Source organism: Schistocerca americana, chromosome 1 (genome assembly GCF_021461395.2).
Source record: "Schistocerca americana isolate TAMUIC-IGC-003095 chromosome 1, iqSchAmer2.1, whole genome shotgun sequence".
Taxonomy (NCBI): domain Eukaryota; kingdom Metazoa; phylum Arthropoda; class Insecta; order Orthoptera; family Acrididae; genus Schistocerca; species Schistocerca americana.
The window spans coordinates 222816582-222831644 of NC_060119.1; the positions used below are offsets into that span (position 1 = coordinate 222816582).

The following is a 15063-nucleotide window of genomic DNA, read 5'->3' on the forward strand; positions in this document are numbered from 1 at the left end:
CCACCAGTGCCGGTTCGAGAACATTTTTTCACACAAGTGGCGCATAAGTCCCCCCTCCGCTGTCCTCTGAAATTAGTTGCCTTTCCTTGGGTTCTTGGCAAGACCTACATAAATAAGTCTATTTCCAGTGACCGTGTAAATGGTCTTTTTTTTCTTTCAGAATTAGTACCGCACAGATACTTCTCTGTAACAGAAATTTCCGAATATTATTCCAGCGCTAAAAATAAAAAGTTCCACTTTATGAAACTCGTGTGATATTTGAAAGATTTTAGCGAGCAAATAATTTGAAGTATATTTGTAGACGCCGCAAACTGCTTGCGCAGTGCAGTGTGTGACGACTTTAATAACAAAAAAAAGTACGCAAAGAATTTGAATCTAACTGAAGGACCAACAAAAAAAGTGATAAATATTTGGATGACATACTAAATGTTTACTGCAAGCGTAGGCCTACAACGTGTACAAGCTCGCAAACGAGGATGAACGTAACTGCTTGGCAAAATACGTGAAACACCCTTTTGGGCAAGAGGAAATGAAATGAAACCTCATGGGTTCAGATGGCGTGTTATATTAAGCATGTGATATTATTTCGGTGATTATAAAATCAGTCAGATTTACAAAGAATTTGGCATTAGGAGCCTACTTATTTGACTCTTCAGCCCCACCTGCCCTTGGTACATGTACTGGGTCGACTGGGAAGGCTGTCGAAGCCGTATATTCTGAGACAAGCTGGCCCGTAACTGCCCTAACTGGTCCTTGATATCATGCATACTGGCACTGGGAGAGAGCTTATGGTTCAAATGGCTCTGAGCATTATGGGACTTAACATCTAAGGTCATCAGTACCCTAGAACTTAGAACTACTTAAACTTAACTAACCTAAGGACATCACACACATCCATGCCCGAGGCAGGATTCGAACCTGCCACCGTAGCGGGAAAGTGACAACTCCAAGACAATTTAGTTAGCTTCGTCGGAAACAAAGAATCATGCCAATCGGGCGGTTCAGTAGATTTGAATTTACCATACCGCGCGATACAAAAAATGTCATTTCGAGAAAAACGCATTTGAAATTTTGACTGCATATAAATGCAATATTATGCAACGTACGTTCAATCTGCTGTTCCGGATCCGTAAACTAGTCCTTCCTCTTCCTCATAGAGGGCGTTCTGCTCGATCTGGGCCATCCTGCGCTGCTCCAGAGCCGCTCGTACGGCCGGTGACAAGCGGTTTTCGGCCGCTTGAATCCGGTGGTCCGAATGCTTGGCGAACTGCGTCGAATAGAGTCCCGGGGTGACGTCCATCGTTGTCATAGTCTTCAGAATTGCTGGAATACTCTTCGTTGTAGCTGCTCACTGCCAGGAAAATCACAATCTCCACAGTCTTCGCACCAGAATGCAAATGCTTTGGGGCTAACCTCCAGACACACGCGTTCAAGCTTTCATTTGAATTTTGTGTGTTTCCTCCCAAGCACCAGTACAACAACTCGTCCTCAGAAAGACAAAAAAATTGTGCGTGAAAAGGGTCGATTTCAGGCAGGTGCATTGTTTTGTTCAACTGCGAATAACAAACATTTCCGTTCCGTATTCGGAAAAACTGTTTCAGGGGTGGATTCTAAACACTTATATGGATCCAAAAATGCAATTTAAAATCGATCTTTTGAACCAAAAGATAGTAAACCTCCCCTTAAGTGAAGGATGTCGGCACTCTCTTGACCCCGTGGATTTCGGAATACTGAATTCCCTTACGTTTTCCGATGCGGAACGTCCCATGCTTCTAGCTCCAACTGCCTCTTCGTGTTCGAGGCCTCAATTCCCGTCGTGTAGCCACAATCACGTCGGAAACCGTTTCATTTGAATCACCTGAGCACAAATGGCAGATCCGCCAACGCACTGCCCTTTTATACCTCGTGTACTCGGTACTACAGCCATCTGTGTAAGTGCACATCGGTATCTCACGACTTTTGTCACCTCAGTGTGTATCATCCAAACAAAATGGTTCAAATGGCTCTGAGCACTATGGGACTTAACTTCTTTTGGTCATCAGTCCCCTAGAACTTAGAACTACTTAAACCTAACTAACCTACGGACATCACACACATCCATGCCCGAGGCAGGATTCGAACCTGCGACCGTAGCGGTCGCGCGGTTCCAGACTGTAGCGCCTAGAAAAGCACGGCCACAGCGGGCGGCTATCATCCAAACAACTATTAATTGAATAATGGATTCAAAACAAGCACTGGGATATGGACTAGCAGCATCACGACTCGTGATGTTAATTACACAGATAACATTTCGTAATGTAAATAGTTTTGTAATAAATTAGGGGCATCTAAATGGATGCTATAGGTGCAGCCTCCTCTCGACAGCGAAACTGGCCACGCCACACAAATTATTCCGCTCCGCCGCAGGGCTCTCCGTTCGGTAATTTCGGGTCACCATTTCCGGCGAGCGGCGCCCTGTGCAGATGCGCCGCCGGCGGCCACCACAGAGGTAGCGAGCGACTAGCTAGCTAGCTAGCTAGCGCGCGCGCCCACCACGGCAGGGCCTGGAAATAACAGCTCCCACACCACAGCCCCAACGCAGATTTCCAGCGACCGCACAAAGGTTCGCACGCGCTGATACACGACGCGGGATTTCGCACCGGGGGCGGGTAACAAATTCCGCAAATTGCGGATCCGCCCTCCCGGGAAGCCTACCGCCGACGCGCTCTCATTAACACACGATGCTCACGTGGAAGCCGCCGCAGGGAGCGAAGGAGTGAGAGTGTCGTGTGGAGCGCAGGTGTGCAGACGGTGATGTCATTAACGCCGGCGTTTCCATCCTACAGCACGCCACCAACTGACGTACGAGCCATTATTAATTATAAACACCTGATTGTGTGGTTGGGCACTTTGCCTGGAGAGCAAAGCCTTGCACTGAATTGGGCGGTGTTAACAACGACGAACAACACTCCAGCAATTTCAAAGTATTAACTCCAGTAATATTAAGGCGTTTTTCATAACGCGCATTTATGACCACACGAAAACAAATTGTAAAAGAAAAATTGCTGGTGAATTATATTAGTAACATACTTTTTAAGGCGATACTAATGTGTAAGTAAAGTCGAGAACCTAAAAATACCTTTCAGCACGCACTTAGCACAATCAACTCACTTCCAAAATCGTATATTACCGAATTTCTGACAGCCGCAATAAATTTTAAAAAGGAAATTTAGCTAATTAATGTTGACGTTTACTCTGTTGTGTGTTAAAAACTAAAACTAAACTCCTCCCGAACAGGCCATGAACGCCCAACGGCACCGACCGGCCGCCGTGTCATCCTCACACCACAGGCGTCACTGGATGCGGATATGGAGGGGCATCTGGTCAGCACACCGCTCTCAAGGCTGTAGGTCAGTTTCCGAGGCCGGAGCCGCTGCTTCTCAAACAAGTAGCTCAAAAATGGTTCAGATGGCTCTGACCACTATGGAACTTAACATCCGAGGTCATCAGTCCCCTAGAACTTCCAACTACTTAAACCTAACTAACCTAAGGACAACACAAACATCCTGCCCGAGGCAGGATTCGAACCTGCGACCGTAGCAGTCGCGCGGTTCCAGACTGTAGCGCCTAGAACCGCTCGGCCACACCAGCCGGCTCATCAACTAGCTCCTCAGTTTGCCTAACAAGGGCTGATTGTACCCCGCTTGCCAACAGCGCTCGGCAGACCGGATGGTCACCCATCCAAGTGCTTGCCTAGCCCGACAGCGCCTAACTTCGGTGATCTGACGGGAACCGGTGTTACCACTGCGGCAAGGCCGTTAGCGTTTATACAATGGGGAACGTACCCTCTACTATTGTGACTTAAAGAAAAATTTAAGTTTAACTGAAAAATTTAAAACATTTATTTAATCTGGTAGAAGAATTCATGAAAAACAAATATTTTTTTCAAAAATTTGAAATATAAATTAACTGATTAGATTGCAATATTTTCAAAAGGCAGGCATAAAGTACTCTCCCCACCCCCCACCGTGCTACGGGGAGTAGCACTTCTATAATGAAGATTTTCACTCTGCAGCGGAGTGTGCGCTGATATGAAACTTCCTGGCAGATTGGCAGATTAAAACTGTGTGCCCGACCGAGACTCGAACTCGGGACCTTTGCCTTCCGCGGGCAAGTGCTCTACCAGCACTTGCCCACGAAAGGCAAAGGTCCACAGTTCGAGTCTCGGTCGGGCACACAGTTTTAATCTGCCAGGAAGTTAACACTTCTATACTTAGTGCGCTTTTACAACAGTAGTTTTGTCTCCATCAACTGCTCGTTCAAATGAGGTTGCTGCAGCACCCACGGGCAACTGAGACTGCCTTGTCACAACTAGGGTTACCAGATCAAACTGACAAAATTACGGAACATTGCCTGGCGAAAGGATTTGCTGAGCTGAGAGAAAAACCCAACAAAATCCCTCAGAAAATATTAAAATTATATTTATTATTGCTAATTAAAGCTTTCAACAAATTTTTTGCTGCTCTCATTGTTTCGGAAAGTTGTTGCACGTTTCGAAATTCAAATTACAACGAATGCATAATTCTGCTTTCACCGTATCGACATTCACAATCGGTTTGTTTCCACCATCAGCCCATGAACGACTCATGTACCAAGACTCTTTCAACATGGAAGCGCCGTTACCTTTCTGATAATTTGTTTTAGGCTTTACTTCTCCATCTGAAAACGTTTTCCAAGGAAAAGTTTGAGGATGTAGATCTCTGACTCTGTAACAGCTCCACAGTTTCATTCAGCACACAGATCTTTTGGCATAAAGCATGTTTATCAATGTCTTTCTTAATACCCTCCACCTACCGTGCTGCCCGCATCTCGTGGTCGTGCGGTAGCGTTCTCGCTTCCCACGCCCGGGTTCCCGGGTTCGATTCCCGGCGGGGTCAGGGATTTTCTCTGCCTCGTGATGGCTGGGTGTTGTGTGCTGTCCTTAGGTTAGTTAGGTTTAAGTAGTTCTAAGTTCTAGGGGACTTATGACCACAGCAGTTGAGTCCCATAGTGCTCAGAGCCATTTGAACCATTTGAACCTACCGTGCTTCCACAACTCTTTCATATGTAGGAGATACTTTTTCTACGTTTACATACCTGAAAATCTTGACAGGAGAGCTTTCGTAGTAAAACCATTTCTGAGATAATCTTCGGTTCTCGGTTAGGCTGCGGGAGCTTCATTTTTTGCATTTATTTTGTTCAACCTCATTTAGTTTCAACATTTCTTGGTTAGCTTTCGCTCAGATAGATTAGTGATATGAATGGAATTCTAAAAGTATCAATCACGGGGATACAAGTAACGTTTTGGTTTAAACATCAGCGCCAAAATCGCGCTGTATTGGACTGCTGTTTGCAGTTAAAATGAAGTTATGAGTAACCTTGTTTCTTACAAAAGCTGCAATATGTTAACAACATTAAAGAACTAGCAACGATAATACAGTTTTTAAATAACCAAAGCCATATTTATTGTGGCCATCCGTGACAAAGACGTATGGTAAATCCTCCTCAATGTTGTAAATGGAAAGAATAGGGCACTGGCTCTCAAATATTACGAAACATTTATTCTCTCAAGTTAATATACAGAAACACATCAAATTATACGTGGCATATTCTGAAAGTAAATATACTATGACCATAAAAGGCTGTCTGTGGTTATTTGTTTTCTGAGGGTTGACAACAATGAGTGGTAGGGGACCCCTGATTAGAGCGAGCACCGCAGGAATACAGTAGTACGGAAACTCATGTGGTAATTGTCCAGTTTCGTGAAAGATGGTACAACAAATATTCATAACAAACTGCGTGGAAGACCTACCATTCCTGATAGATGTGCAAAAAATCTAGGAAACTGCTCGAAGACCGCCGGCTGCAAGTGGTTGATTTCTGCGATGTTTCCACAACTATTTTGAGACACTCGTAAAAACAATGGGATAATGGAAACTGTGCGCAAGATGGTTCCCAAAACAGCTGACACAGTAGCACAAGAAAAATCGGGTTGGTAGTCCCCACGAATTTCTTAAGTGATTTTAATCACAAGCAGAGGATTTTCTGAGCTCTATTGTGACAGAAGATGACACGTGGGTGGCTTGTTACATGTCTGAGACAAAAAGACAGTCGTCAGAGATGCCTCACACCAATTCCCCATCTGAAAAAAATTCAAAACCACAATTTCAGACCAAAAAGTCATGGCCTCGGTATTTTGGGACCGAAAATGCATCATTTTGGTCGAACTGCTGCCTCGAAGGGAGACCATCAATGCACAATGATACGTTTGTTACACGACAGCGCCCGCCCTCACTCAGCCTTAGCCACCAAGGCACTCTTGATTGGGATGTTTCGACGCCGCCCACCCCGGTATTCCCCTTAGTTGGCGCCTTCAGATTATTATCTTTTTACCTCCCTGAACGCACACACGAGTGGAATTAAATTTTGAACGGTCGAGCAGGTGCAGAAGAAGGTTCTGAAGTGGGGAAACGAACGAGCGGGAGAGGTCTTCGAGGAAGGCACAAAGAAGCTTGTGCCACGAGTCACCACATGCACTAAACGGGATGACGATTATATGGAAGAAGCAAAGTGTATGAACATCATCATACAACTTTTTTCGAATGCACTTTTACTAGAAACTATGAAAATATGCTACACCTACTTTCTTAATATGCCTCGATTTTAGAAGGCAATACATAACGCTTTTTTAAAAATTTATCATTCGTGTCTTATTTTCTTGCTAAGTGCAAACCATCACCATCAGTGTTTTGCCAAAAGGCAGGTTCACATGGTCGTTTTTCAGGTTGTCCGGTCTTCTGCCAGCCTCTTCATGTCCGCATAATTTCCTCTCCCCTTTATAACATCAGAAACCACCTATTTTTCTCCTTCAAAAGAGATGATTGTTTTTTACTACTTCAAACAACTTTCATTAAAACCTGATGTTCATATCCCCGTCCAGGTATTTTAAAACTGAAATATCTTTTTGTTTTCAGGTATCTGGTCTTCCCTACGTGAGAAAACTAGCAGGAAAAGTATCAAATCGTCATGCAACCTTCGCAATGTGTTACGAAAAAAAATCAAACAAAAGAAATATTAAAAAGGGACAAAGTCCTTTTCTACAACATGAGTACACGCGGCGAGAACTGCTTAACTTCTACTGTTAGCAGACTATGACACCGTTCCCTCTTTCTGGGCATGTACAGTATTCATCATACAAAGTATTTTATAGCTGCACGATCGGCACAATCAGTTGATCATTGACGTCACTGACTCATTAGCAATTTGGTTTCTCGATAGTGTAAACGTGGTTTTAAACGAAGCTTTTGATAATGTCTAATGCTGAGTGGAATATTCTCTTTGCGATTATGAAGGTAGCAAGGTTTAGTTCGAGGAAATGAAAGGGAAGCAATAACTGAAATGTTCCGTCAGCACACTGAGCCAGCATTAATGAAAACCGAGAAAATTTGGAATGGGAGTTAAAATTCAGAAACAAGAAATAAATCGAGGTCCGCTGATATTGTAATCTATCAGAGACGGGAAGGACATGGAAAATTAGTTGAACGGAATGGAGAGCGTCTTGGAAAGGGATGAGTATCATCGGAAGGAAAAGAGAAGGAATCAAATTAGGCGATGCTGAGGGACTTAGATTAGGTAATGAGACACAGTAGCAGATGAGTCTTGCTATTTGGACAGCAAAATAACTGACGGTGGCTGATATAAAAAGGATACAAAATGCATATTAGAAAAAGCTAGGAAAGTATTTCTAAAAAAAGATGCATTTGTTTATATCGAAAATAAGTCTTTTCTGAAGGTATTTTTCTGCAATGTAGTCTTGTATGGAGGTGAAACGTGTACGGTAAACAGTTCAGATAAGAAGAGAATAGAAGACTAATATCGTGCAATCGAAGAAAGCCGAAGAACAGAGGGGTGATCTGACAATTGATCCGTGCTACGGAATCCAACTGGGCAGTGAAGTAATTTATGGTACAACGTTATTAAAATACGGGATCGGTTGTTGGGAGACGTCCCGAGGTATCGAGGAATCAGAAACTTGGCAAATGGAGGGAAGCTTGGAGGGTAGAAATTATGGGAGGAGACGAAGGGTTGACTAGAGTAAGTCGGTTCAAATGGATGTAGGTTACAGTAGTATTGCACAATAGAAAAGAGCGTGGAGAGATGCTTCAAACCAATCTTCAGACTGAGGACGACAAAATATTCGCGATCAAATTTTACATTACTGGCCATTAAAATTGATGCACTACGAAGATGACGTGCTACAGACACGAAATTTAACCGACTGGAAGAAGATGCTGTGATATGCAAATGATTAGCTTTTCAGAGCATTCACACAAGGTTGGTGCCGGTGGCGACACCTACAACGTGCTGACATGAGGAAAGTTTCCAACCGATATCTCATACACAAACAACAGTTGACCGGCATTGCCTGGTGAAACGTTGTTGTGATGCCTCGTGTAAGGAGGAGAAATGCGTACCATCACGTTTCCGACTCTGATAAAGGTTGGATTGGAGCCTATCGCGATTGCGGTTTATCGTATCGCGACATTGCTGCTCGCGTTGGTAGAGATCCAATGATTGTTGGCAGAGTATGGAATCGGTGGGTTCAGGAGGGTAATACGAAACGCCGTACTGGATCCCAACGGCCTCTTATCACTAGCAGTCGAGATGACAGGCATCTTATCCGCATGGCTGTAACGGATCGTGCAGCCATGTCTCGATCCCTGAGTCAACAGATGGGGACGTTTTCAAGACAACAACCATCTGCACAAATAGTTCGACGACGTTTGCAGCAGCACGGACTACCAGCTCGGAGACCATGGCTGCGGTTACCCTTGACGCTGCATCACAGTCAGGAGCGCCTGCGATGGTGTACTCAACGACGAACCTGGGTGCACAAATGGCAAAACGTCATTTTTTCGGATGAATCCAGGTTCTGTTTACAGCATCATGATGGTCGCATCAGTGTTTGCCGACATCGCGGTGAACGCACATTGGAAGCGTGTGTTCGTCATCGCCATACTGGCGTATCACCCGACGTGATGGAATGGGGTGCCATTGGTTACACGTCTCGGTCACCTCTTGTTCGCATTGACGGCACTTTGAACAGTGGACGTTACATTTCAGATGTGTTACGACCCGTGGCGCTACCCTTCATTCGATCCCTGCGAAACCCCACATTTCAGCAGGATAATGCACGACCGCATGTTGCAGGTCCTGTACGGGCCTTTCTGTATACAGAAAATGTTCGACTGCTGCCCTGGCCGGCACATTCTCCAGATCTCTCGCCAATTGAAAACGTCAGGTCAATGGTGGCCGAGCAACTGGCTCGTCACAATACGCCAGTCACTACTCTTGATGAACTGTGATATCGTGTTGAAGCTGCATGGGCAGCTGTACCTGTACACGCTATCCAAGCTCTGTCTGACTCAATGCCCAGGCGTACCAAGGCTGTTATTAGGGGCAGAGGTGGTTGTTCTGGGTAATGATTTCTCAGGATCTATGCACCCAAATTGCGTGAAAATGTAATCACATGTCAGTTCTAGTATAATATATTTGTCCAATGAATACCCATTTATCATCTGCATTTCGTCTTGGTGTAGCAATTTTAATGGCCAGTGGTGCAGTTAATTATTATTATTATTATTATTTTCGATTATTCCCATTTAAGAGAGCGTTTGAACTTGAATTCCTTTATGATGATTGTTTGTGTTTTTTCTGAGCCCAAATTTTCTTCATGTGTTCACTGTGTTGTTTCTTTCGCTCCGCTGTCCATTTGCATCCTGGTCTCTTCTGTGTTGTGGTGTCAAATTTATGTTTTTTGATGATGTTCCTGAATTCAGTTCTGTTTTCTGCATCGTTTACTGTTATTTGTGCTTGTCTGAGGTCCTCTTCAACTTCTTTTATCCATTTTGTTTTTCCCCTGCCTGAGTTGATGACTTTAAGAATTCGCTTTGAAATTCTGTTTTCATTCATCCTGTGGATATGTCCGTAGAACTGCATTCTTCTTTTCCTTACTGTATCTGTAATCTTGTCTGTGTATTTATATAATTCTGATGTTGGTCTCTTCTTCCAGATTCCTTGCTCTTGTATCGGGCCAAAAATTTTCCTGGGAATTTTCCTTTCTTGTTTCTCTATTTCTTTGATTTTAGTTTGCCCACCTATTTGTGTTGTTTCAGATGCATACAGTGCCTCCGGAAGTACGACAGTGTTGTAGTGCCTCAATTTTGCGTTAGTGGATATGGACTTTTTGTTATAATAGTTCCAGTGAGTTTATATGCTTTCTGTAATTTTTTTATTCTTTCCTCATTGGCCTTTAGGTTGATCCCTGATGGCTGAATGATTTCTCCCAGGTATTTAAAATGTGGTACTTGTATGATTTTCCCATGGGTTGTCTACACCAAATCCTGACGCTAAACTGCCAACCATCAACGAAATTGTAGAAATTATCAAGACACTGAAAAACAATAGAGCCCCAGGAGAAGATGGAATTATTGCAGAACTATGGAAACTAAATGATGGAAGATTAACAGGAAAAATTCACAAAATCATATTAAACATTTGGGAAACAGAACAGATCCCTTCTGAATGGAAATGCGCACTCAAAAATCATCAGGACATGGGAAAAAGAAGTCAAAGGAATCCAAATTGGCATTAGAAAAGATAATAGATTCAATGTGAAGTGTTTAGCTTTTGCAGATGACCTTGCAATCCTCACAAATAATATAAAAGAAGCCACTAACGCCATAGAGAAGTTACACGAAATTGCACAAAGAACTGGCCTGCAAATCTCATATGAGAAAACCCAGTACATAGAAAGAGTGCCACAAGACAAATTGCCTATTAATTATTATTATTATTATTATTATTATTATTATTATTATTATTATTATTATTATTTTTTTTTTTTTTTTTTTTTTTTTTTTTACACATCGTCATGACTGGCAAGGAATGTAGGCGTTTTATGGAACCACCTCCGCCTTTGCGTGGAGTAAGTTGGGAAGGATCATACAAACCAATCAATGGCTTTGCCTCAGTGGTAACACTGGTTCCCGTCTTATCAGCGAAATTAAGTACTGTGGGGCTTGGCCAAGGGTGGAGGGGTGGCCGTCCACGTCTGCCGAGCGCTCTTGGCAACCGGGGTACACTCAGCCCTTGTGAGGCAAACTGAAGAGCTACTTGACTGAGAAGTATCGGCTCCGGTCACGTGAACTGACAACGGCGGGGAGTGCGGTGTGCTGACCATATGCCCCTCCGTATCCGTACCCAATGACGCCTAGGGGCTGAGCATGACACGCCCATCGGTACCATTGGGCCTTCAACGTCTGTTCCGATGGAATTTTTTTATGCAAAACAATAGTTGTTGAGGAAAACAAATCTGAACTGCCCTGGCAGCAACGTTCTTCTCTGTAGTTTTTCATTTATTCCAGCGAGTTGCAACTACTACAACACAACAGTCAATTAGATACCAAGTATTTATTTATAATTAGCATATTTCTATTTTTACACTCATTTCAATAATATGTAGTCACTCTAACAATACGGGGTCTAAAGTACACCTCCAGGTTTTGGAACCAGTTTGCCAGCAGAACAGCGCTCACCTTGAATTTCGGAATTTATAGACATGATTCAGAAATAAGGAATGTTGTCCCGTTCGATATCACAAGACTGGATCTCGTACATGAACTCGTGGACTGTATGGTTTGCACAGACTTTTTCTCTTTAATCGAATTTTTATGTTGTTCACAAACCGCAACACATTCTACACTTTTCAGCCAATTAAGGCCATAGAAGAATAGTCTTTTCCGAACTAACTTATAAAAAAAAAGCGATTCTTGTAACTGGAGTCCATGATTTTTGTTAATCCTGCCTTTCACGTTCTTGTTGTGGTATTTCCAAAGAAATTTTCATCGTATTAACACATATTTCTTTACATCTAACGGAGAAATGAAATAACAGATTTCATCGATTTAACTTTTAACGTAACTAATTATTTTCTTAAACATTTCCATCCCATATTTAACCTCTTGGGGGTTGAATTTCCAAAAACAGCGAAACACTTTTTTCAATTTCTAATAGAGAAGCCATATACAAACTTTCACAGATTTAGCTTTGAATATGCTTTCATGAAACTTTTCACCAGGGGTTGAATTTCCAGAAACAGTGAAATGTGTCTTCTTTTAAATATCTAATCGAGAAATCAAGCACCAGTTTTCATAGAAGTAGCATTAAAAATACTTTAGTGCTTCTTTTACAAGGATTTATTTTCAAAAAGCTTTACTCGCCATTTTATCTGCTAATTGGTCGAATTTCCAAAAATGCTGAAACATTTTTTTTTCATTTCTACCTGAGAAACTAAATACCAATTTTCGTTGTTCTAGCTTCAAAATGGTCTTAATAGCGACATATTTTCAGAAAGCCTTTCATCCTTTATATCAGCCCCTAAGGAGTGGAATTACGAACACCCCCTTTCTAACCTGACCCTTAGATAGGCGCGTGGGGTCAAAATGTCTTGCGAGCCCCACAATTCACGCTGAATAAGGAAAAGTGTAAGGTTATTCACATGAGTACTAAAAGAAATCAGCTAAATTTCGATTACGCGATAAGTCACACAAATCTGAAGGCTGTAAATTCAACTAAATACTTAGGGATTACAATTACAAATAACCTAAATTGGAAATATCACATAGATAATATTGTGAGTAGAGCAAACCAAAGACTGCGATTCATTGGCAGAACACTTAGAAGGTGCAACAGGTCTACCAAAGAGACTGCTTACACCACGTTTGTCCGCATTATTCTGGAGTACTGCTGTGTGGTGTGGGATTCGTATCAGATGGGACTGACGGATGACATCGAAAAAGTACAAAGAAGGGCAGCTCGTTTTGTATTATCGCGAAATAGGGGAGATAGTGTCACAGACATGATACGTGAATCATTAAAACAAAGCCGTTTATCGTTGCGACGGGATCTTCTCATGAAATTTCAATCACCAGTTTTCCGATTGTGAAAACATTCGGTTGGCATCCACCTGCATAGGGAGAAATGATCATCACGATAAAATAAGAGAAATCAGGGCTACCAAAGAAAAAATTTAAATGCCCGTTTTCCCCGCGTGCCGTTCGAGAGTGGAACGGTAGAGAGACAGCTCGAAGATGGTTCATTGAACCCTCTGCCAGGCACTTTATTGTGAATAGCAGAGTAATCACGTAGATGTAGATAACGAGATGGTGATTGGCAGGGCGACGGAAACACACTGATGGCTTGCTGCTGTGAAGAGTGGGGGGAGGTACTGAAAATGTAAACAATGGCAGGTGGCGTGCGTCAGGATGCGATGAATCACGCACGTGGACAGAAATCACCACGCGCTCCCAATAAAGAGTCAAACTGTGTGTACAGTATAAAAGCAACACACACACACACACACTAAATTTCAAGTTTCTGTCCATAGCTATGTGGCTTGGGCGATAATGAGTCAGTGAAATACCTCCTTAGGAGCTGAACTTCCAAAAAAAAACACGTGTGTTTTCATCTGTGGCCGAAATGCCAAATACCAATTTTCAAACGTTTAGCTTTAAAAATGCTTTCACAATGAAATTTTTCATAAAAAACTTCACCCCTCGGATGTTGAATTTCCAGAAACACTGCAACGCATTTTTTTAAAATTTGTAACAGTGAATCAAATACCAATTTTCATAGATGCAGCTTTAAAAATACTTTAGTAGTTTTTGAAACATTCTTGCAGCTGATTTCACTAACCACCGTGTTTCAACATGGAGTACGTTGAGTAACGCGCGCCGTTTTTAATCCGGAACAGACTACGCCCCCAGCGCAGAGGAGGCGCAGCGCTGCCCACCGCAGGGAGCGCTTTACTTGCAGACGACGTCACGGGTCATTAGGATAAGTGGACAACTTGGGCCAAGGCCCCGTTTGCAGTGGACACGTGCGCCGATATCGCAGGTTACCATCTGCTGCGCCTTAGCCCTGTAGTAAATGACGTCTCAAACCAACTACTACAGCACGTTTTCGTTTTACGACCATTTAAAGATGAATTCAGAGTTTGGGTACTTACTGAAAGTCAAAGAACCCTTGGTGATAAAAACTTTTTATGGAGGAGGATAACGAGCGTGGTGGGGGAATGACAGAGGGACGATGGCGTTGTGGTGGAGAAAGACTTTTCCTGCAGAAAAGGTACATACCCTAGCAGAAAAGATACATACCACAGACATCGTTAAATGTGTCGCGACACATGGTGTGTTTCTTATCTTGCATACATAAAATATCAAAACAATTATCGGCAATAGTTTCTTGTAGTAATAAAGTTTTAAAACTCTATCTCATAGTAGTTCCATAATAAAAAACGTGTATATTTCCTTTTTTTGCATCCAGGAAAAAATCAGACGTAGGTGTCGCAAAAATCTATAACGCACTATGGCATGTACCACAGGCAAAAAGGTTGAGAACCGCGGCCTTACACTACGGCCAAGGACGTCAAACATACACTACTGGCCATCAAAATTGCTACACCAAGAAGAAATGCAGATGATAAACGGGTATTCATTTGACAAATATATTCTACTAGAACTGACATGAGATAAAGTTTCACGCAATTTGGGTACATAGATCCTCAGAATTCAGTACCCAGAACAACCACCTCTGGCCGTAATAACGGCCTTGATACGCCTGGGCATTGAGTCAAAAAGAGCTTGGATGGCGTGTACAGGTACAGCTGCCCATGCAGCCTCAACACGATACCACAGATCACCAAGAGTAGTGACTGGCGTATTGTGACGAGCCAGTTGCTCGCCCACCATTGACCTGACGTTTTCGATTGGTGAGAGATCTGGAGAATGTGCTGGCCAGGGCAGCAGTCTAACATTTTTTGTATCCAGAAAGGCCCGCACAGGACCTGCAACATGCGGTCGTACATTATCTTGCTGAAATGTAGGGTTTCGCAGGGATCGAATGAAGGGTAGAGCCACGGGTCGTAACACATCTGAAATGTAACGTCCACTGTTCAAAGTGCCGTCAATGCGAACAAGAGGCGAC

The 15063-nt window shown here is 42.9% G+C and overlaps 1 protein-coding gene and 1 pseudogene across 1 annotated transcript in view; both read right to left on the reverse strand.

Annotated features, from left to right (window-relative positions):
* LOC124609284 (spastin) overlaps window positions 1–15063 on the reverse strand; it is a 464925-nt gene that overhangs the window by 430840 nt on the left and 19022 nt on the right. The window lies entirely within an intron of this gene.
* Window positions 3685–3802, reverse strand: LOC124559598 (annotated as a pseudogene).